Source organism: Hyperoodon ampullatus (genome assembly GCF_949752795.1).
Source record: "Hyperoodon ampullatus genome assembly, chromosome: 1".
In the NCBI taxonomy this organism is placed as follows: domain Eukaryota; kingdom Metazoa; phylum Chordata; class Mammalia; order Artiodactyla; family Ziphiidae; genus Hyperoodon; species Hyperoodon ampullatus.
In genome coordinates, this window is record NC_136914.1 from 137,502,513 (window position 1) to 137,525,677 (window position 23,165).

A 23,165-nucleotide genomic window follows, 5' to 3' on the forward strand; every position below is an offset into this window, starting at 1 on the left:
TAAACTCTCAGAGAACTCTGCTACTCCAACTCCCAGCTCAGGCGGAAACAGGTAAGCTGCTTAGCTGACTCTCTGTGCCAGTGAGTAGATATTTTTCCAGTTCACCCTTGACTTATTCACTAGTGTTGCAACTGTTCCATAGTTTTTCATTTTATTTTCCATTTCATTTTTTTTTTCATGGTAAAGACTGCTTTACTGGTGGCAGTTAGTACATGTCAATAAATATTGATCCCCAAAGAAGAACTCAGTCAGTTATCAGATACTGGTCCACAGAGAGCTGAATGGAGTTGAACCAACGGATTGCTGGGAGGATAAACTGAAGTCAATCCTGCTTCTTGGGAAATGAAGCCACAGCCAGCTGATATATGGAATACGCTGTTCCACCAAAGGTAAGAATCATGATGGCTCTATACAGGAGGGTATCAGCTATCCCACACTTTATATGCACTGGAATTCCATTATCCTTCTGAAAGAGCTTTTGTTTCTCTGGAACTTTATTTTCAAACTGCCTGCGTGAAGCAGTACTTATGGTCCTCTGGGCAGTCTAACAAAGAGCCAGCAGACTCCGCAGCATCTTGGCTCAGTTACTGCCCACCAACCGTGACAACTTAACACCAGGAACGAAGATCCGCATGTCAGAACTGGAACTACCTTCTATTTCATTTTCAACTCCCTGATTCGTGTATACAAAATGCCCTTTTCTGTTCCTACAGGGCCATTAGATTACAATTTTTGATAACTGAGAGATGGAACCAACCCTCACCCCCATTCCCACCTCCCAAGGCAGCTGCCACATCAGCTGGGGCTTTGTTTCCTTACCATTTATCTCCGTTGGGATTTTTCAAATTCACCTGTGGGCATTTAAATGAACAGTTATGTTCTGTGTAGTATTTCGAGGTTTTTAATAACTGAAAGCTGTTTAGGTTATCTAATCCCTACCAACCAAAACAACCAAGCCATTTAAATTGTTTTTACTGGATATAATGTTTAACATTCAATTCAATGATGGAGAAGATAATTTTAGGATTACTAAAAATGAAACCAAATTTTTCATATATGATTCAGTGAGAAGTCTTTATATTAATGTCATATCCAAAATGGTTTAGCTCTTTTTAAAGTTCTTTTCAGAGGCCAAAGATGAAGAATTTGGTTTCTTTCAAAGGTCTATTAGTTAATTCATGTAATTTATTAATGTATTTGAATTTATATGAATATAATTATGATTAACTCATTATTCAACTCATTTCATCTTACATTTTCTTGATTTTTATTGAAATACCATGTGTCATGATCTACAAGAATTCAAAAATCAGTAATTTTGCCAATTTTTCCCACTATTCTCCCATAACTAGCCTATGCCCACAGTAAAACAAGCTGGAGGGCATTTTACATCCCAATGTGAAACATTTTTCTGCCTCTGAAACTTTACGCTTTAAACCATCCATATACTCTTACTCCCCACTCCTCAAGTCTAACTCTCAAACCCTACCCATTCTTCAAGGCCTCTTAATATGTCTGTCATCTTCATGAAAGCATTCTTTATTCCCCAAATATGATCTCCAGTCTCTTTCTGCATAACTCTTCTGGTTTTATCATATTCTATCTTGGTTTACTGCTTCATTGCGGTTTTATATTTTGTTTTAGCTTAGAAAATAAGTGTCTCTTTTTTATTCTTATAGTCCATGAAACACTTGGAGAATTTGTAGAAAGTCAATAAATACCCATTAAAATTCAAGATAACTAAAAGCTCCTTTGCAATTCAAATTGAATGTTTTAAGTAATTATAAGTAGTATCATTACTTAAATATAAACCCTGAAAGGGAAGATTTAAAAGTGCTACATGCTACATAAAAGGTGTGACAACACATGGAATAAACCTCTCTGGATTCCTACAAAAAGGGAGGTTTAGACTAGATGACTCTTAAGGTTTCTTCTACCTCTAAAATGCTAATATTCTTCTCCAACTTCAGATGCATTTTCATGAACATTTCGGTCATGGGGCGTACTGTTCGAATTGGCAATGAGACGGTCACCTGATGAGGGCCAGGAATGCAAGCTCCCCAAGAAATTGGGTGCTTTAGGAGTATAGCTAGGGTGGGGTGCACCTGGATGCTTCTTCCTTTCATGCATTGCTGGAAGCCATGCAGAAGAAGCAAATAAAAGACAAACAGAAAATACTAGAAACAGGAAGAGAAACTCTTCCCTCCTACAATGTCTCTCCACTGCCCTCTATTGTCTTAGCTTAACACTGTGCCTGTTGAAAGTAAGAAATGATTATAGGATCCAGCTTCTTCACTGAAGAGCAGACAATGCAGGATGGATTTGAAGCTGAGAGGCAATAAACTGATGACTGGCACAACAGGGAATATAAATTTCATTGCATACATATTAACCTCAATTTCGGAGCAGATTTCCTAACATTTAAAAGATGGAATGGTCATGTTATGATATGAGGAGGTAAATCTGGATTTAAAAATTGTATAATTCTTTCAAACACCAAAGTACTAGTTAATAAACTACAATTTCAGTATATTAAATTATAGTGAGGGCTTCCCTGGTGGCTCAGTGGTTGAGAGTCCGCCTGCCGATGCAGGGGAAGCGGGTTCGTGCCCCAGTCCGGGAAGATCCCACATGCCGCGGAGCAGCTGGGCCCGTGAGCCATGGCTGCTGAGCCTGCGTGTCCGGACCTGTGCTCCGCAACGGGAGAGGCCACAGCAGTGAGAGGCCCACGTACCGCAAAAAAAAAAAAAAAAAAAATTATAGTGAAACAGCTCAATGCATTACATGATTTTAACTTATTCTATAATTTTACAAATGAAGAATATATTTCACTTTTCCAAATCTGTTCCAGTTTGATATCAAAGTCTATTTGTAATAAATACCATGAACTACTCATTGGGAAAAAGACAGACATGTGCCTTAAAATGAAACAGCATCGAGTGGTTGGTATATTAAATTATAATGAATCTTTGACTCTAACCCCTAGGAATTTACTTGAATAAACAGTATGATAGCACTAAAATATCATGTTCCTTCACAACACTCTAAATCAACTGTACTTCAGTTAAAAAAAACACATGTTTCTCAATTAACAGAATAAAGATCTGTTCTCTACTATGATTTCCTTGGATCTCATCATTCATTTATTTACATTTTTTTCTCTTATATTTAATCAATATAAAAATCTCTTGTACAACTTGTGTAGTATGCCATAGTGGTTAAAAAGCATGGGCTTTAAAATTAGACTGAGTAGGTTTGAATCCTGGCTCTCATACCTGTGCGACTCTGGGCAAGTTGCTTAACTTCCTTAGTTTTGTCATTTCTAAAATGGGGTTTTTGTGTGTATTAAATGAGCTAATACAAGTAAAGTGTTTAAGACTTTGCCAAGAGCATAACAAGTGACAAAAGTTTGCTATTGTTGTTTTCCCTACTACTACCTATCCTTGAGAACAACTGGCAAGCACTCTTGATTATGTGACTGATTATGTTACGAAGAAACAACTAATTTTCCCTAAAACTCTATTACCACATCAGAGAATAGAGGGATGAATCTAAAATGAACTCTCTCTCCCCTTAGAATTCAGGACCATTTGACTATTTCTTCAGAATAGGATCAAATGCATTGTTTGTACTTGTCCTAACACCTTGTCACATAAGTCATGACTGATGTATCCCTATCACTTAAGCTTCAATTATCATTATGAAACTTGTTTTTATGTTTACATTTATATATTTCCTCACCCCAAATCACCCAACTGATCCTCAGAAAAAAAATCTGTTAAGCTCTAAGGATAAAATTCCTCAGACTTCTGATTTTAAAGCTTGTTAAATTTCCTGTTTCAAGTCATGGATATCAACGCTAAAGAAGTTACTGATAGGGCTTCCCTGGTGGCGCAGTGGTTGAGAGTCCGCCTGCCGATGCAGGGGACACGGGTTCGTGCCCCGGTCTGGGAGGATCCCACATGCCGCGGAGCGGCTTGGCCCATGAGCCATGGCCATTGAGCCTGCGTGTCCGGAGCCTGTGCTCCGCAACGGGAGAGGCCACAACAGTGAGAGGCCCACATACCGCAAAAAAAAAAAAAAAAAAAAAAAAGGAAGTTACTGATATAAAGTTACTTTAAAGAATAATCTGGTCCTTGGAATGTGCAGTTGAGCAGACAAGTGGTAGAACATTTTTTTCCTGCCAGCCTTAATACATTCATGTATCTAGTAGCTCAATTCATAATCATTTAATAAAGTGAACATTTGTAGTATTAAATATTAAGAAAGAAACAGGCTATTAAAAGTTAAAACCCTACTTGTATTTAGCTATGTTTAAAAAAAAAAATCCCAGGAATATTGTAATGAGTCTAGGTTTAGGAGCAAGCATTGTGCAAGTTAATGTAAGTAATGAACCTTTCATGTGAAATGATGTAGTGTCACAACTCATTTGCATCCCACTTATAAAGTGTAATTAAGTTTCTCTGACAGCATGGCTTATGGCTGAAAGAACAGACCTGGCTGCTAAATTAATCCAGAGTCCCTCAGTTAATAACCCTCACAAAGAAAACTTCACACTCTTTCATTTAAAGTTCCCAAACTCCTATTTACAGAAGTGTATGACAAGGCAGCCCTACAGAGAAACCATTGTGTAAAATTGATGGCCTCTCACCAGATTTAATCATCAAAACACCTGAAAACCGGACTTTGATGAATCAGGAACTGAGAATACGCTATTTTCACTCCAGCTAAGAAGGCTGGTGGTCTGGAGGGGGAGGTTTCACACTTGAATTTCACTGCACTATATATTTAAACTATAGTATGTTTTCAAATTGAAATATGAAGTGTTGGGAATTTTGAGATTTATAACAGAACTGGCTTACCATAATAAGACCTCAGAAATAATGGAATTTGTTTTTTCATTCATTCTTTCAGGACCTGAGTACTTCATATAAGTTTCCAAGTGAAGTTGCTATTCATTAAATTCTCTTGAGTTTTTGTTTATTTGCTATTGTTATCACTTGTTTTGTTAAGAATATTCACTTTTGCAATACCCAGAACTGAATGTGATGTTGCCACAAGATTAGAACTACAGAGTGTTATTTAGAACAAGTTTTAACTAAACAAGGGTTTATTTTTTAAGTCATCTAAACTGTTTTCAGAGAGGAGAACAAGAGGACAGTCAAATTTCTCAGGATCAGGTTCCACGTCACTCCAGGGCAACACAAGAATCTTTGGCCAGCATTTATGCTTGGCAACTGATTGGTGCTATTTCCCTCCTCTTCTTTTCCATGTCACCCAAATTAAAAGGCTGATATGGAAAAGAAACAGTCTATCTTGAAGCTGAAGGTCTCAAAATCAACTATTGGTATATAAATAAATATAAATAAATAAATGTATATAAATAAATATATTAATATATAAATAAATATATATTATATATAAATATATATACAAATAAATATAAATAAATTGTTATATAAATAAATCGGTTCCTCAGAGAGTCAGTGAAAGTGCTGGTAGCTGGACAAAGAAGACTAGATATACCTTTAACATACAAAACATTTCTGAATGCAAGTGCCCAATAATTTAATAATGTAATGATTAATGATTAATGGACTTACTCTAGTTCACTCAACCAATATTGCTCAGAGTATTTTAGGTTAAGTTAACATTTATTCTGACAGATGACCTGCAATGCCACCCCTACAAGAAAATTGTCATATTTAGAAATTAAATAATATATTAAAGTGTAACATTGAGTAGAAGCTATAATATTCACCTCCATGTTTTCAAAGCACTGAAATGTCCTTAGGGCAAAATTTGCAGCTGTTCATTTTTCTGCTTCAGGTCTCAGCACTATACAATGTATCACTGGAATTTTAACAGAAACATCTCATGCTCTTTCTTGATTTTCCAGAGATCTATTTCAGGGAAAAGAAAACTTGCCAGGAAGGATGAGTTGATGGGAAAGAAGCACCCTAGGGCTTCCCTGGTGGCGTAGTGGTTGAGAGTCCACCTGCCGATGCAGGGGACACGGGTTCGTGCCCCGGTCCGGGAAGATCCCACATGCCGCGGAGCGGCTAGGCCCGTGAGCCATGGCCGCTGAGCCTGCGTGTCCGGAGTCTGTGCTCCGCAACGGGAGAGGCCACAACAGTGAGAGGCCCCACGTACTGCAAAAAAAAAATAAGCACCCTAACAATTATTTTCTCTTATCGTTAAAGATACAGCAGAAGAGTCATGTTCAATTGATGATTTATTTCTGGCGTGTTGTTGGAACATTTACAGTGGTAGCAGACAATGATTTTACTTCAGCTGTCCAACTGAGGCCAAAAGGTGGTGGTACATGTAGTTCTATTTGTTAAGTGCTTTTCGTTATGAGCTATAAGCTGTGTTGTCAGAAGGTAAAGGATCACAGCAAAGCTCCTTCCACAGCTCTGAGTCTGACTTCTCCCAGTTGTTTCCCATAATCCACTTCAAGTTGAAAGGTTTAAAGTACTCAAGGCGATGGCTTCAGGTCACATAGAAAAAAATTCAAATTTTAAGTATTCAATACACAGCCATGGTTTTATTTATTCATTAAATAAAATTTAAAAGAAAAACATATACATGCTTTAATTACTTTAAACATTGCTCATTAATATATCTATTATTTTATTTTAAAATGATATTTATAATAACATAGTACATCTTTTTTATGTACATGTATAATTTTTCTTATGTATACAAGTACAGAACTTGCCACAATATTCATTGAGGAGTGAGAAACCATTATTTCTATGCTAATTAATGATTATATATACATATATATTTTTCTTAATTCAAATCTCACTGAAAAAAGTTTATATGAGCAGTTTGTTGAATTCACATTTTAAGACATGTGAAGATGGTATGAATCCAAGGTTCGCCATGCAGTAATAAAGGTATCCTCTCCTGTCTTATTGGTAGTTTCTGTGAGTCCCCGATTACTACGAAACATGCTCACTCAACTCACACAGAAATACTGTATACTAATTAAGTATTTTCAGTCATACAACACTCCTGTAAAATGAGCTTTACCTATGTATTATCAAAGTATGCAAGCTTTTATTACCAGCGGCAATGTTACTACTATCATTCATAAAAGCAAACAGAAATCATACAGTCCTGTACAGTGCCTAGTACAGCCTGAAGGAAGCTGATTCAAGTTGACTGCTATGTAGATTCATTTCCAATTATGTAGGAGTTGATGCAAATGACAGAGTTGTTAAAGTATAAAAAGCAGGTCAAACAAAAATGTTGAAAGTAATTCACCTGTGCTATACATAAAGAATACAAAAAACTATATATGTATACATGTTACACATACTTAGATATTTATAATTTTACATGTATGTGTAGTTTTTTATTTTTTTAACTTTTTAATTTTATATTGGAGTATAGTTGATTAACAATGTTATGTGTAGTTTGAGTGTAGTTGATTAACAATGTTATGTGTAGTTTTTTAAGTTTTAGGCACTGTGAAAAAAATGATGAATGCTTAAATTATCTTCCCCTCAAAATGTGTAGCATCTGAAATGAGCAGGTATCAAAACAAAAATCTCAAATATTTACAAAATATAATACATAGGGAATATTTGCAAAAAGAACCATGTTTGGATTTTGGGTTGGAGTTATGAGGGCTGAGAAATACACAAGAAAGGTTACTTGGTAGATTTAATTCTACATTTTAGAAAGCTTAAATAATTTACAATTGTTCCTTGGCATTTTCAGTTCCAACTAGCTCTTAAAATATAAACCAGAAAATGTTTTAAAATAAATTTGGTAAAAATCTCACTATTTGTGAATAGAGCTACTTATTCTAATTATCAGAAATGCAATGAAAATCTTTCTGGGATATATAAAAATGTAAGGAGTTGTTGTTAAAGCTCTTATCTCCCTCTCACAACTCACTGTAGGTAAAACCTGAAAGTAAATATATAATCAAATTATTTGCATACTTACAAGTTAGGCCTTGTCCATCCTCTATCTCTTCATGTGGCATTGAATAGAGGGCTTCATAAATTCTTCTAATCCCTGATCCATGAATTGCATATGAATTCATTTTATCAATACCAGGTGGAACATATTCCCAAGGAAGACATATAATCCCACTCCACCGGTTCCAGGTAATGTTGACTTTAAATTGTGAACTTGGCTCTTACTTTCATAGTTAGGAGGAAATAATCAAAACAGCAATAATTTTCAATTGGTAGATTTAATGCATTAAACAAATAGAACCAAAGTTTAAATTAGACAAAAATGATATAATTGCTTTGTAAGGCAAGTTTGTCAGTCATGGTTCCTAAGTTGAAGACCCATTAGTAATGCCATTGAGTGTTTAACCCATTCACAGTTTTATTATTTATAAAAAGTTGAAAGTATTTATGGTCTTCTATAAAACATATAAAATGTCAGATTCAATTTGTACAAACGGCTAATTTTTATAAGGGCATAATGATACTGCTGACCTAAACACTGGTTCTTCATGCTTGGAGCTCTAAGGAAAAGCAAGTGAAACTGCTTTGTTTGCTCATTAGCCTTAACTTTATTGTAGTTGTTAATATCTATGCTGATCCCTGGCAGGCAAACCCAGACTATGGAGACCTGTTAAGCAGCCACCTTAGCCCAAGGAACCTGACCTGAATCACAGAGACAATTTCTAATGGACTTCATATGCCCCTACCTGCTCGAGTTAATTACTTCATTCTTTGTCACCATTTCAGAAGCTGATCATATTTATTATATTGGTCACATTCACTCATGAATCAACAACTATTTTATCAGTTTTGTAAGTTTTTAGAAATTTTTTGCTGACATCAATTTTTACCTTTTTAAATGGCTCATCTCATTAGTGCTTATTAATATAAGGCATAAAAGAGATAGGTTTTGGAAACAATCCATGTCCCAGATAGAGAATACTGGATTCCTTTTTTACTTAGATTATCTCCCCGTAGACTTCCTTCCCCGTTCCCAGACAGATCCTGTCAACCCTAATGAAGAATCTAATATTAACTGAAGTTGGCCAGAATCACTGACAATCCCATTCTAAAAATTACCCATTTGGAAAACCAGTGCTGGTCAAGAGCCAACTTACCTTCTCTGTTCTCCCTCAGAGACTGAGACAACTCAATTTTAAAAAACTGTTCAGAGAACTGCTGTAACCTTGTTGTCCACAGGAAAACTGACAACTTCTATGAAGAGACTAAGCCAAAATCTATGGTGTCTGATAAACATATTCCACTGATCATAGTCATTTCCCTTGACAGTCTATTCTGCATCTAGAGAAGAAAGCATGTGAGGAATTTTATCCAGGGATGCTCTGGAACTAGCTCTACTGTAACTCCATAGAGCTGTCAATAGTTGTCTCCCTTTTAGAATTTTTTTTTTAAGAGCACTATAAAAATAAAGGGTCCATTGTCAACTTAATGGAATACAATATACTATTCTGCTGCCAGGACGAACTTGAGTAACTTGCTTGACCTACTTTCAAAACAGAAATTCCTAAGAGTTCTCCATTATGACTATAATTTCTTGATTCATTTTAACATGGTAAGTGTATCATAAGGATGCCATTTTTCCAAAAGTCATTTTTGAAAAAAGATATTTTTATAAAGATCTGAGCCCACTGAGCTTCAACAAATGTTAGGATCTAAATAGAACACCATTATCTTCTCCTTATTCCACTTGCTTGTATATCAAGAAACTTAAATCAATTCCTGACTTTATCAAGCTCTGGACTGTCATTCAACGAGTATTTATTAAATTCCTGCCATGTGACGGACACTTTTCAAGGAACTGGGCATATTGGGTCAACAAAACAAAGTCCTCGCCCTCACAGAGCTGATAGTCTAGCTACATTCATAAAAGAGACTCTTGAGTAACAGCAGACACCTAAGGCAATCATCTTAAATCCCTTTACCATTTACCAAGAGAAGAAGAGGATGCCGTTTTTGATTTGCTGAAAGCACTGCAGAAAAACTGATTTATGTTTAGAACACAGACTATAGCAGTAAATCATTATCCAGCTGAATAACCTTTTTATTTACCATCTGCTATTCCCTTCTGCTTGAGAAGAGTACAATTCTAAGAGGTCAAAGAGGATGCCCACCTTGTACACCAACATGTTCCCATTGTCTAGCACACTTAACATTTGTGGAATGACTAATGAGCATTAGGCCAAGTAATATATGAATAAATGAGTATATTCAAAGGGAACTGTATAACTGTGGTTGATTTAACATCTTTAATTATTCACAGTATCCTCTTTCTTGCTTCTCAAAGTGACCCTGTCAAGTGACCTTCCTGTTATATTAGGCAGCAGGCAAGATCCTAAGAAAAATTGTAAATGTGCTTGTCATAGATTGAGGTAGCTATTTCTGTGCCCTTTGCCCACCCCCACGCCTTCCCTTCCTCTACCTCCCAACATTTGGATATTCTGCTGCTAAATTCTTTAAATTTTGCTCTAAGTGGTGAAGCAAAAGATTCCATATAGTAGCTGCAAGAGGGAACCAATGTGCCATTTATGTGTTACCACAAAGGAGAGCTCCCTTGATTCCCCAACTGCAGCATCATCAGCCTTCCACCTACCCTCTCAAACCCTACTTGTTTTTCCTGCTGAATTGCTCATGGTTTGTTTTTTTTTTTTTAATTGGAAAAAATTTAAACCTGATTCAGGAGCCACATTAAAATCTGGTCCTCAAAAATATTGCAGGCCAATCTCTTCAAGGTTTATGGTGACTATTTCTACAATGTCACAGAAGGGCTTTTTTAAGCATTTGAGTAGAACCAGAGATGCTTGTTTGAGAAAAGCTTTGGCTCTAACTGAGGCATTCCTGCACAGTTTCTTTGTAACTAGGATAGATTTTCATTCCAGCAAGAAAATAAGTGAAGCTCTTCAACATTCTTCCTGAAACACCATCTTGGCCATCAACTTTGCCTGATTAAGATTACAATAGAGAATTTCCTGGTGGTCCAGTGGTTAGGACTCTGTGCTTCAACTGCCAGGGTTTGACCCCTGGTCAGGGAACTAAGATCTCACAAGCTGCATAGCGTGGCCAAGAAAAAAAAAAAAAGATTACAATAGTCTTCTATCAATTAGCAACACATAATAGAAGGCATCATCATAGTGTACTAGCTGTTGCTTCCCACTGTGAATTTTCTGTCACATAGTTCTTATTACAGACCTAGCTAAGATCATTTATATTTGAAAGGAATTGATTAAAGTGGTCACTTAAAAAAAATTGCGTGATTATAAGGTACTTAGAAAAATACAAATTCCTAGGAGCCATTCAAGATCTCCTAAATCTGAATATGAAGAGAAGATCCAATGCCTAGAACAGTGCCTTGCACACAGTAGGTGCACATTAAGTATCAGTTAAAAGAATAATGTATGAGCTATTAAGTCCCACACTGCAGTGTTTCATTCCCTGAAGATAGTTCATTCTGTGGGACAGAATCATTAGGATTTTCCCCACCTGAACTCTTTGCTAGTCAAGACTTCCCCTGGAATGTGAGGTCCTTGAAGGAAGGAGTTCTGACGGTCTTGTTCACACATATAACCCCAGCCACATGGACAACACCCTGTACATGGTAAATGCTCACAAAATATTTGTTGAATAAATGAATCAGCCGGTGAATCCCCATATTTATCAAGCCCCATACATAATGCCAAGGGTGTTCAATCAGAGTAGAACTCATAATACTAAATACAGGTAAACCTGAGCCAGAAAAGTTGAAAGTTGACATTGATGACTTCAACGCAGTTTAATAGTTTATTTTCTTTCTTCAAACAGTAATATTTATTATTTGGGAAGGATTGTAATGGCTCTCACATAAAGACCAAATTCTTCTTATTTAAACCTGTGTAATAATGCCCCATAAAATTGTATACCTACAGCTAAAAATGTGAAATGTATTAGTTTATTAACATTGTAGCAGATTTTGCAGGTGGCACTCATGTATCAATGAACTTCTAACCTGAAGAACCATCCTCAAAGAAAAGGTATAGTCTTTAACATAGAAGAAAAAAATTTTTTCTTCCTTTCGGAGCTAAGGAGGTTTTCTTATTTTGTAGACTCCCAGTGTAGTAGCATGGCTTGGTGTTGTTTGTTGTTTTGTTTTGCTCTTCTTTTTATTTTTTTATTCCAAAACAGAAGCAGAGATATTTAAAGTAGATATAAAGAAAACATATACCCAAAAAAATTTGGAGAAAACTTGTTTTTAAGAAATCCAATCAATATTAACTAAATTAACAAAACATTTTGAAAAAGTGGATACATGTCACTGGAGCAAAAGCTCCAAGAGAACAGAGACTACATGTTATTTGACTTTGTATCCTCTGCCCCTAACACAGTGCCAGGCCCATAAAAGGTACTCAGTGAAAGTCTGGTGAATGAATGAATGAATGAATGAATGAATTTCTGCCTAACAAATATATTCAAATAACTAACTTTGTTTTCATTAATCAAACTCATTTTTTAACGTACCACTTTCAGTAGCAATTTTCTTGATCCTCAAGTGCACATACCTTTTGCCACATATTCAGACAAAATTGTGCTCCAATTTTCACTGTTGATTATGCTAGATACTACAGAGCCAAACCATTTTAAGAATTCAGCAAAACATTTAACTCTATTTGACACATAAATAGACAGCAGTGTTAAATCTGTCACTTTGTTTCAGTTACCACTACAACTGTTGATGGGATTTTAATCCGGTTGGCATCTACTTAACAAACAATATACTCACAGCTCTCAGTTTTCATTTTTCCCCTTTTACAAAGCAGAAAGTTAAATGGTAAAGTTAATAGAGCTGTAAAAAATATAGTACCAGATTTATTTTAATGACAGTGTGAGTGTCATTGATTTAGAACAGCTGCTCTCTAAATAAACAGACTCAGGGCCTAATAACTGTACAGAAAAAGGCAAAGGCAGATGTCTATTGCTGGGGCCTGAAGACCTGTTGGCAGGTCACTGCCCAGTTAGGATTACTGGTCTCAGTGGCAGTTTCCCCATAGCTCAAAAAACTGCCCAGCTGCTTTTGTATGCAGAGGTTCCTAGATCGATTTCTTACTGGAATAGATTCCTCACAAACAACGATAATCCTTTATTTGAGGTTTAGTCACTTGAATTCCTCTCTGTACTCTTCACTGTCAGGCTTTGCAATTTTTATTTATTCTTGGTAGAATGCACTTACTATTGTAGTTATGGCACTTTTCACTCTAAGCCCCTCTTTTCAGCGTCTTCAAGAGAGAAAGGTCTTTAGCTAGAAATTTCTCATGCTTGTTGACAGTCTGGAAATGATTTATTTTAGAAGAGAATAGAGGTGAAAGGAGTAGAAGGAAAGATCATTATTCCACCATCTTTGAGAACTTATCAGTTAATCACTGGTTTATTGTTAAATGAAATGTGATGGCTTTCAAGATTTAATTTTATTGCTTTTATCTTCAAGAAGTAACACTAAAATATTTTACAGTCTCATAAGTAGAGTAAATCCAACAGGCTAATAAGATTCCCTGTGGCTAAATTAATTTTAATGTATTCTCTCTCATATTAGGTAAAGTGGATTACTGCAACACTAGACAATGAAAAAATGCTTTAATCTTATACATATTTATAAACACATTTACAAATATATTTTTAATGTATGGATCTACAGATAAAAAATATTTATTTTGTGGGTATGCTTTCAGATGTTTTCAAGACTAGCTTCTTCCACACACATGAAAGAGTCCATAATAATCAGAACTGTCACTCTTTAAAACCTCTACTTAATTTCCTGATATTTTAATCCATTGCTTTCCAAAGCTTTTTCTCCATGAGAATTATTGCATATATACCTAGAACTAAATTATAAAATGGTTACTAAAAGAATTATTTAACAGTATTTCAAAATATATAAAACTCACTCTGGGCTTTCTGATTTTGCTACATAGAAATAAAATATTTATTTATTTCTTTAATTTCTTTAGAGAATAGCAAGATTCAAGGCCATCTGTTGCTTTTGTCTCTTCTTTTTCTAATAAAAGAGTTTCTTTGAAGTAAATTATTGCCAATTACACATTCATCCAGGGAGAATAGAAAAAATAGTGAGTGGATTTGCTCAAAAACTATTCCAACTTCACAAGTGTGAAGTCTTCAATGTAGAGTATTAAACAGTAGAGACTAGAGTGGAAAATATACAGAGACTAAAACTAAATACTATAGCTACTAAGAATTTAAAGGAAACTTGTCATTATCTTTTTAATTAGATGCAAAAGCAAGCTGGTTATGAAAGTTAAGACCCCTATACTTATGTCTGATTTCTTATGCTAAACTTAAAGACTCTACAATGAAAACTCACTGAAATACTGAGTCCACATACAGGTAATAACTTCTCAAAACCAAGTTTATATATCAGAAACAGAAATCGAAGGGAAGTATACATAAAAATATAAAGTTATATATCATGTTTATTATTATATTTTTATTATCTGAGCTCTAGAACTGGATTTTGTCTCATCTTCATAATTCCAAATGTAAAATTAAAATAAATAACCTGTGTTTTTTCCTCTAAGAATTTTTGATTCAGGGTAAGACTAACAGTAAGCCATTACTAAATTTAAATTCCCCTTTCTCCTCTTAGGGCAGGATCAATAAGTAAGAAGTAAGCCGGACGTGAATATTGTACATCGGGAAGTTCCCCCAAAGAAGACACTATATCCAGGATAGAACTCAACATGTTATATAAACAGTGCACTGGAGCCAGCCTCACCTGAACTGGAGTTGTCTTAGCTATTGTACAGAAAGCATAAGCAGGAACATAAGGAAAACACATAAGGAAAGATTCTCTTTTTTCCTCCATATTCAGAATAACACGTTGGTATCACCTTCCTGGGTACAGGGGACAAGCATAAGTGACTGTTGCCTAACTTCCCAACGTTGAAAACAATTATGCTCACTTGAAAAATCCTTTTTCAGCAGAAAAGTATTACTTCTCACAAATTCTTAAATGGAATACAATTTTATGGCCAATCAAACATTATTATTACTACGTATGAACCACAGTAGGATGATCTGGCAGGTATGTTATTTGGGGCACAAATCCCAAACTGTGTTTAAAAAAAAAAAGCATTACATAAAAAGCTCAGTTAGATGTTAGCCAGGGTTCAAAATGAAAACGTATGCACGAGCCATTCAGAGCTCACAAATAAAAATGCGAAGGTCAGCAATGGTCTTTCTTCCTCATTGTTACTAAGCATTCGAAATAAGCTCAGGAAATGTATGCAGGTGGTTTTTTGATTAATTTGATAGAGGTACATCCATGGAACAAATTTACAAGTGATTTGCAGGCAGACTGGCATTACTGAAATGAACGGTGCTATAACTATGATTTATGCTACTATTCCTAACACAAATGATAAAGTGAAATTTACAGTCCTTAATTACCACCATGAAAAATTGGGAGGGAGGAAAAAGAGCAAAGGTTGGTAATTTGCAAACTTGTCAGTAAGGCAAGATGCAAAAATCCATTTGCTTTACTTAAAAAAAAGAAGATACTGCATAAATGGTCATTGTTATATTGTTATCAACCCATTGGAGAAGGGAAGGGAGTTCAAAAAAAAAACAAATGACCAAAATGTAACCCTGAGATGCCAGGTAGTGTGGTTTAGGAAAACAGCTGACAAAATGTAGCCTCTATTTATTAAAAGCAGGAAGGTGACAAAATACAACACTACACTATACTTTATTTGGGCCAATCACAAAGGCCCAGCTTGCGCTTCAAATCACTTCCTTTCAAATGTTCTATAGTGGGAAAAAAAAAAAAAGAAAATTAAAGAAATCATATCTGTAATTTTTAACTAAATGTTTTTCTCTTGTCCTATTCATATCCAAATAGCACTGAGAATCTGTTAGGATATTCAGAGATGTTTACACAGACATTGCTATTCACAGAACTGTAACAAAGCTTTGCAGAAGAATCTGTTCTGAGAGGCATGGCTCAAGCACTGCATTCGTCAAGAGGTTGGAGATTATGTGAATGCCTAGTTTCCTGGGCCCATGGCCCTTTGCTCTCCCCATCTTCCATAACTGCCTACTTTAACGGTCCAGCCAGGCTTTATTTCCAATACTCATTCCCTCACATGACTGACCTACTATCAGGGAATGCCTAGGGTTCTAATGGACCTTCTAATCACTATTTGTTACGTTTGGTTCAATATATAGTAATTCCATTCAGTGGTCATTCACACTACTTCACAGACCGCTGCATAGCAAAACTCTGCAAAGTTACAAGGCATGGCAACTGGTTGTACATAACAGGCAAGAGAGATGGAACAATCAAAGATGGCAGAAGTTTCTTGTCTGCCTGATTTAGAAAATAATGGTGCAACTTTAGATAGAGGTGCACAACCAAGACCTGGAAATTGATGTTAGTTTCAGTAATGTTAAGTCTGGGTTGCTGTCAAGATACCCAGATGCAGATACGCAGTAAACATTACTAGGAATGTAGGACTAATGCTCTGGAGAAAACTTAGGCCCAGTTATATAGATGTTTGAGAAATCTGAACAGAAATTAAGGTTGAAGGCATGGAAGAGGATCAGATGGTAACAGTGGGGATGTAAAAACAAGAGACCTAACAGCAGAAACAAAGAGAAGACATATTTGGAGGGCCAGAAAAAAAGAAAATAATGAGATCAGAAAGGACTAATCAGAGAATAGGAGGAGTCTGAAAAGAATCTCAAGAAGAAAGAAATGATCATCAATGTCACATGCTGCATAGAAATCAGGAAGAATGAGAAAATTCCATTAAATCTGTTGACCAAGATAACTTCAGCACACAAAAACCAAAATACAAGATTCTGAGAAATAAACACATGTAAGAAAAAGGAGCTGCAAGTGTAGAGTTTTCCTATTAGAAATCAAACAAGAAGATTTAAGAGAACACTATGGAGATGAATTAGGAGAAAGCACTTTATATAGTAGATATAAAGCATACATGTGTCTTATCGATTTCTGATTTCCTGCCACTTCTTAAAAATTTCTTCTTTCATTACTGGGATATTTTAGTGTATGATAAAAGCCTTCAGATATGTCTTTTATGGAGTTTATCCCTTTTATATGTAGGACCTCAGTGATCACGATGGATTATTTTCCTTGCCTTGTTCCCAGAAAGCCTAAAAACGTGTGCATTCTACAACCAAGCACTTTCTCCATTTCTACTTCCTATCAACTCAGGCTTCCTTCCCACTCCATAAATCTTCTTTTTTTAAAGCACCATTTTCTCCATTTCCATAACCTTCTTCCTGAGATTTTAAATTATAATAAAATTTTCACATGTTCTCTAGTAACCTCCTTACTTCAAATTCATAAATTTCACACTTTTCCCTCAGGAATTTTCCATACCTCCATTCATCTGTATTTGGATAGTATCTCTTTTTCAAAAGCATTTGCTAAGTTATATTTTCATCACCATACTTGAAATGCACCACATGGAATTTGCAATGCTCTGTTTCTTCTAATTTATATTTCTTTTAACATTTTCATCAATAGTTAATATTAACTATAATTTGAAGGCTTATTCTATGTATTAAACTTTTAATATACTGCCTGACATTCATTGTCTCATTTTATCATCTCTAAAAACCTTTGAAGTGATTGTTTTTATTCTCTCCAATTCACAGATAAAGGAAACTGAGTGTCAGAAAGGTTAGGTCACTCATCCAAAGTCACACAGCAACTAAGCAACAGAGCTGGCTCGGAGTTTGTACCCATGTCCATTTGACTCCAATGTTCATCATTTACCTTGTAGAAAATTCTATCTCAATCCTTTTAGTCTTACTTTATAAGAATATCAATTGTCAATTAACGTATTTTCATTATTGGAACATTGCACAAAACAATTAAATTCTCATTAGTGAAAGAAGGCTTCTATCAATTCTGGTTCATCCTAACTCAAAATACTCAAAAGGACAGATTTCAAGAATTGTTTTGTTCCTTCTTCTATCCTCTCTTCACACTTTATCAAGCAGTACCCTGTCTTGCAAGAGACTCAAGTTGTTTTAATGGCTCTTTCCCTCCGTCACTCTCACTTGTTTTTTCCTCTATCTTAATTACTCTGAATTCTTCTTTATTGGTAGATAACATAAATGTGCATAAGACCACCAAAATTTCAAATTACCCTTAATTTTCGTTAATATTATGATACCTACATCTTCTAGAGTTGATTTTAGTACATATATTCTTTTTTGTCAGATATAATATATATCATATATCTTTAACATAAGTATATAAACACACAATTTAATGGTATTAAATTAGCAGTATATATATTAGGTAGCTTTATATTATGTAGCTTAGTGTGAATCTGTTAAATTTTTATTTTTATCATATTTTATATATTTATATGCACATATATATGTAATTTAATGGTATTAAACCAGCAGCATGTTTTATACTAAGTAGTTCTCAAACAATACATAGATCGATTTTTTAAAACATTCCTTTTATAACTTTTCTCTCCTTTCTACTTTCACAATTGGAATGCTAGCTATATTCATGTCTTCTCAAACACATTAAAGATCAAAAAACACAATTACATTTAAAATAAAAGAGGGGACTTTCCTGGTGGAGCAGTGGTTAAGAATCCGCCTGCCACTGCAGGGGACATGGATTCCGTCCCTGCTCCAGGAAGATCCCACATGCCATGGAACAACTAAGCCCTTGTGCCACAACTACTGAGCCTGCACTCTAGAGCCTGCAAGCCACAACTACTGAGCCCTCGTGCCACAACTACTGAAGCCCATGCGCCTAGAGCCCTGCTCCACAACAAGAGAAGCCACTGCAATGAGAAGCCCGTGCACTGCAACGAAGAGTAGCCCCTGCTCACCGCAACTAGAGAAAACCCACGCGCAGCAAGGAAGACCTAAGGCAGCCAAAAATAAACAAATTAATTTTAAAAAATGAGTTCTAGAGCCAGAGTAGGTTTGAATGTCACTCTGTCACTTATTAAAAAATAATAAAAAGAAAAGAAAAGAGAAGATGTCATACCTCTGTTTATGTGACACTTTCTCTAGAACTTCACTGTTCAATACTGTAGCTATTAGCCACACCTGGCAATTTAAACTTAAATTTGAATTAATTAAAATTAAATAAAGTTAAAATCTAGTTTCTCAGTTTCAATAGCCACATTTCGTGTGGCTAGTGGCTACCATTTGGGGCAGAGCATATGCAGCACATTTTCCAACATCACAGAAATTTCTATTGGACAGTGCTGATCTAAGAAAATTCAACAGATAAGTCAATCTTTAGTACGTCTTGCTATTTCTCTTAAGATTATTCCCCGCCATGAATGAATAAAGAAAATGTAGTATATACATACAGTGAAATACTATTCAGACTTTTAAAAAGAAAGAAATTCTGCAATATGTTACAACATGAATGAATCTTGAGGACATTATGCTAAGTGAAATAATAAGCCAGTCACAGAAAGACAAACGTAGTATGATTCCATTTACATGAAGTATCTAAAATAGTCAACGTCATAGAATCAAAGAGTAAAGTCCAGGGGTGGGAGGAATGTGAAATGGCGAATTACTAATCAATAAGCATAAAGTTTTAGTTTAGAAAAATGAATAAGCTCTAGGGGTCTGCAGTACAACACTGTACCTAGAGTCAACAATAACATATTATACACTTAAAAATTTAAGAGAGTAGATCTCATGTTTTTTGTTCTTACCACAATAAAATAATATTTTAAAAAAACATAGGGCTATATCTGGGCATGGTTCTGAGGGAAACAAATGACCGATAACAAATTATTCTCTTACCATTAAAAAAAATTATCTTCTTTCCTACCTTTTACTTTTTTAAATTGCTAACCCTTAGTCTTTATAAATTTTTCTACTCACTACCACTTTTAAATAACAGTCTTGGAAATATTTTACAATGTAAGATCAATAATGCAAATGTCCGTAATTCAAAAAGTCTTTCATGACTTTTTCTTAAATAAAATAGCCAAGAGATCTTGAACCACTTTTTATTTCCCCTTGCTCCAAAATTTAAATGACAAAACAAGCCATCCTAATAGAGTGAGCAATTCTTTGTAAACTCCAGTGATAAGGCCACTGTCCATACAGTGGGTATGGTCCTTTGTTAAGAATTTTGTTTCTAGAGCTGGAAGAGAACTCCTCAATAGCGTGTTACACTTTTTATAGACAGGTCATTATTTCAGCTCCTAAGTCCTATATTTCTACCACTGTCAGCAATTTTACAACAGACTTCTGGTTTTTCCCTTGCTTCCCTATTTTCTGAGAAGTTTCAAACCGAAAGAATACACATGTGAAAAACTGTCATGACAAAAGTTAGGGTTGTAATCTACAGTCATGGACCACACAGAGAATAACTGGCCAACATGTACATCAAACCTTTAATCTTGACCTTCTTAGCACACACTCTTTGACTGAGATATCCTTGACAACAAAAAGTTTATGTCTGAATGTATTTCTATTAGAAAAAAGAGATACATGTTCTACTGTGTCTTTTCTTAATGATTAAAAAGAATTACCAAAACACACACCAAGTATTTTAAATATGAAAACTAGAAAAGGCAGCTAAAACTGTTGAAAGCAGTTGCCCATGGAACAAGACTGGAGGGAGGAATAATGGGCCAAAGGTATATTGTATTCAGTCCTATAAGCCTTTCAGTAGTTTTTTTTTTTTTAATTTATGTATTTTATTTATTTTATTTTTGGCTGCATTTGGTCTTTGTTGCTGTGCGCAGGGTTTCTCTAGCTGCAGCGAGCGGGGGCTATTCTTCATTGCGGTGCACGGGCTTCTCATTGCGGTGGATTCTCTTGTTGCGGAGCACGGGCTCTAGGCACACGGGCTTCAGTAGTTGTGGCTCGTGGGCTCTAGAGCGCAGGCCTAGATTTTTTTTTAAAGCAATTTTATCATTAAAAAAATACTTGTAAAATACACATGGTTTAAAAATCTACTGAAGGACTTCCCTGGTGGAGCAGTGGTTAAGAATCCACCTGCCAATGCAGGGGACACGGGTTCAATCCCTGGTCAGGGAAGATCCCACATGGTGGAGAGCAACTAATCCCATGCACCACAACTACCGAGCCCACGCATGCTGCAGCTACTGACGTCCACATGCCTAGAGCCTGTGCTCTGCCACAAGAGAAGCCACTGCAATGAGAAGCTCGCGCACCACAGTGAAGAGTAAAGCCCACCACTCGCCACAACCAGAGAAAGCCCACATGCAGCAATGAAGACCCAATCCAGCCAAAGATAAATACATAAATAAATTTATTAAAAAAAAAATCTAGTGACACACACCAATTGAGGAACATGTCAGTTTTACATATTAGAATAAAATGTGTGAACAATTGCAAAATACATGAATTTGGAAAATATTTGACTTTTGCCATATATCTATATATATATCTGCCCTTGATTCTATTTACAAAAACATCTTAATTAATGGCTCTTCCCAATTTATTAAGAAGAATATACAATTTTGTAAACATTTAAAATATTTAAAAAACTTTTTATGGATACACACGTTTAAAAAGGCAAGAAAACACAATGGAAATGATACAAACCAACTTTAAAATACTGAAAGTTGAAAAAACTGGAAAAGGTGGGAAGAGGAGACAAGAGAAGGAAGCATAAGGGATAAGAAATAGTTATTGGCTGTATCTATAAGGATTTATTTTTTAATATCTGTTAAATCTAGGTGGGGAATTTAAATCTCAGTGCTGGGTGTCATTATTTTCTGTACTTTTCAGTTATTTTGAAGTTCTTTCACTTTAAAAAAAATTTATCCTTCCTCACTGTTGAAAGTGTCCTTGGTTTTTTAAAGATTTTCCAACTAAATACACAGTATTCTCTGCTGCTCCTTTTTAGAGAACTGAGGAGAAACTTTAATCCCAGAATTGTAATCATCATTATTAAATCCAATGTGCAAGAACACACATAAAACAACAAGCAATATTAATAATCCGCCCATAAACCAGCCACACCGGTGATACATCAAATGTATATATATTAGCCTCATGCACTTCAGCCCTACTCAAGCCCTTGAACCCTTTTATTTGCTTCCTTTTCCTTGAACTTTGAGAAGAAAAATAAAGGTTAAACAAGTATATAAATATTCAAAGGTCCAAAATCATGTCAACCTGCATTTTAAAATATGGTCACTGTAAAAAAAAGGTTGATTTGATTGAGTAAAGATTTGTAGTACTCACTGTAAATGAATCCCTGTTGGAGAGCAGTAGGACCAGGTGCTGTCCATGCCTAAGTGAACAAAAAGAGAATCATAATGATAGAGTTGAAATTAGGCAGATAGTTTGGGCATTTTCAAATTAAAATGTCATCCAATTTTAATTTTAATTTTTTTTTTTTTTTTTTGCGGTATGCCGGGCTCTCACTGTTGTGGCCTCTCCCGTTGTGGAGCACAGGCTCCAGACATGCAGGCTCAGCGGCCATGGCTCACGGGCCCAGCTGCTCTGTGGCATGTGGGATCTTCCCGGACCGGGACACGAACTCGTGTCCCCTGCATCGGCAGGCGGACTCTCAACCACTGCGCCACCAGGGAAGCCCCAATTTTAATTTTTATATAATCTTCTTTGTGATTTTCCAGTAGCTCGTTCTCAGAAAAGCTGCAGGCTACTTAACAGACTGAAGCGAAGAATGAGTGACAGTGGGACGAAGAACACTTACATTTATACAGTTTAAAGGAGGAGGTTTGTCTTTTTCCATTTGTGTAGGTTATATAAATTTCTTCAACTTTTAAAAAACCTACAATTAAAGGTGTGCTAAACATTGTCCATAACTCTAAATTTCATCTAAATTTTCAGCTCTATTTCTATTTTTATAATTTAATTTTATTTTTTATACAGCAGGTTCTTATTAGTTATCAATTTTATACATATTAGTGTATATATGACAATCCGAACCTCCTAATTCATCCCAGCAGCACCTCCCCGCCACCCCTGCTTTTCCCTGTTGGTATCCATACGTTTGTTCTCTACATCTGTGTCTCTATTTCTGCCTTGCAAACTGGTTCATCTGTACCATTTTTCTAGATTCCACATATATGCGTTAATATACGATATTTGTTCTCTTTCTGACTTACCTCGCTCTGTATGACAGTCTCTAGGTCCATCCACGTATCTACAAAT

At 35.5% G+C, this 23,165-nt stretch overlaps 1 pseudogene across 1 annotated transcript; it reads right to left on the minus strand.

Annotated features, from left to right (window-relative positions):
- Positions 1-322: 322 nt before the first annotated feature.
- Positions 323-574, minus strand: LOC307048465 (cytochrome c oxidase subunit 7A2, mitochondrial-like; annotated as a pseudogene). The gene has a single exon. The product of its transcript is annotated as a cytochrome c oxidase subunit 7A2, mitochondrial-like (transcript).
- Positions 575-23,165: the final 22,591 nt, after the last annotated feature.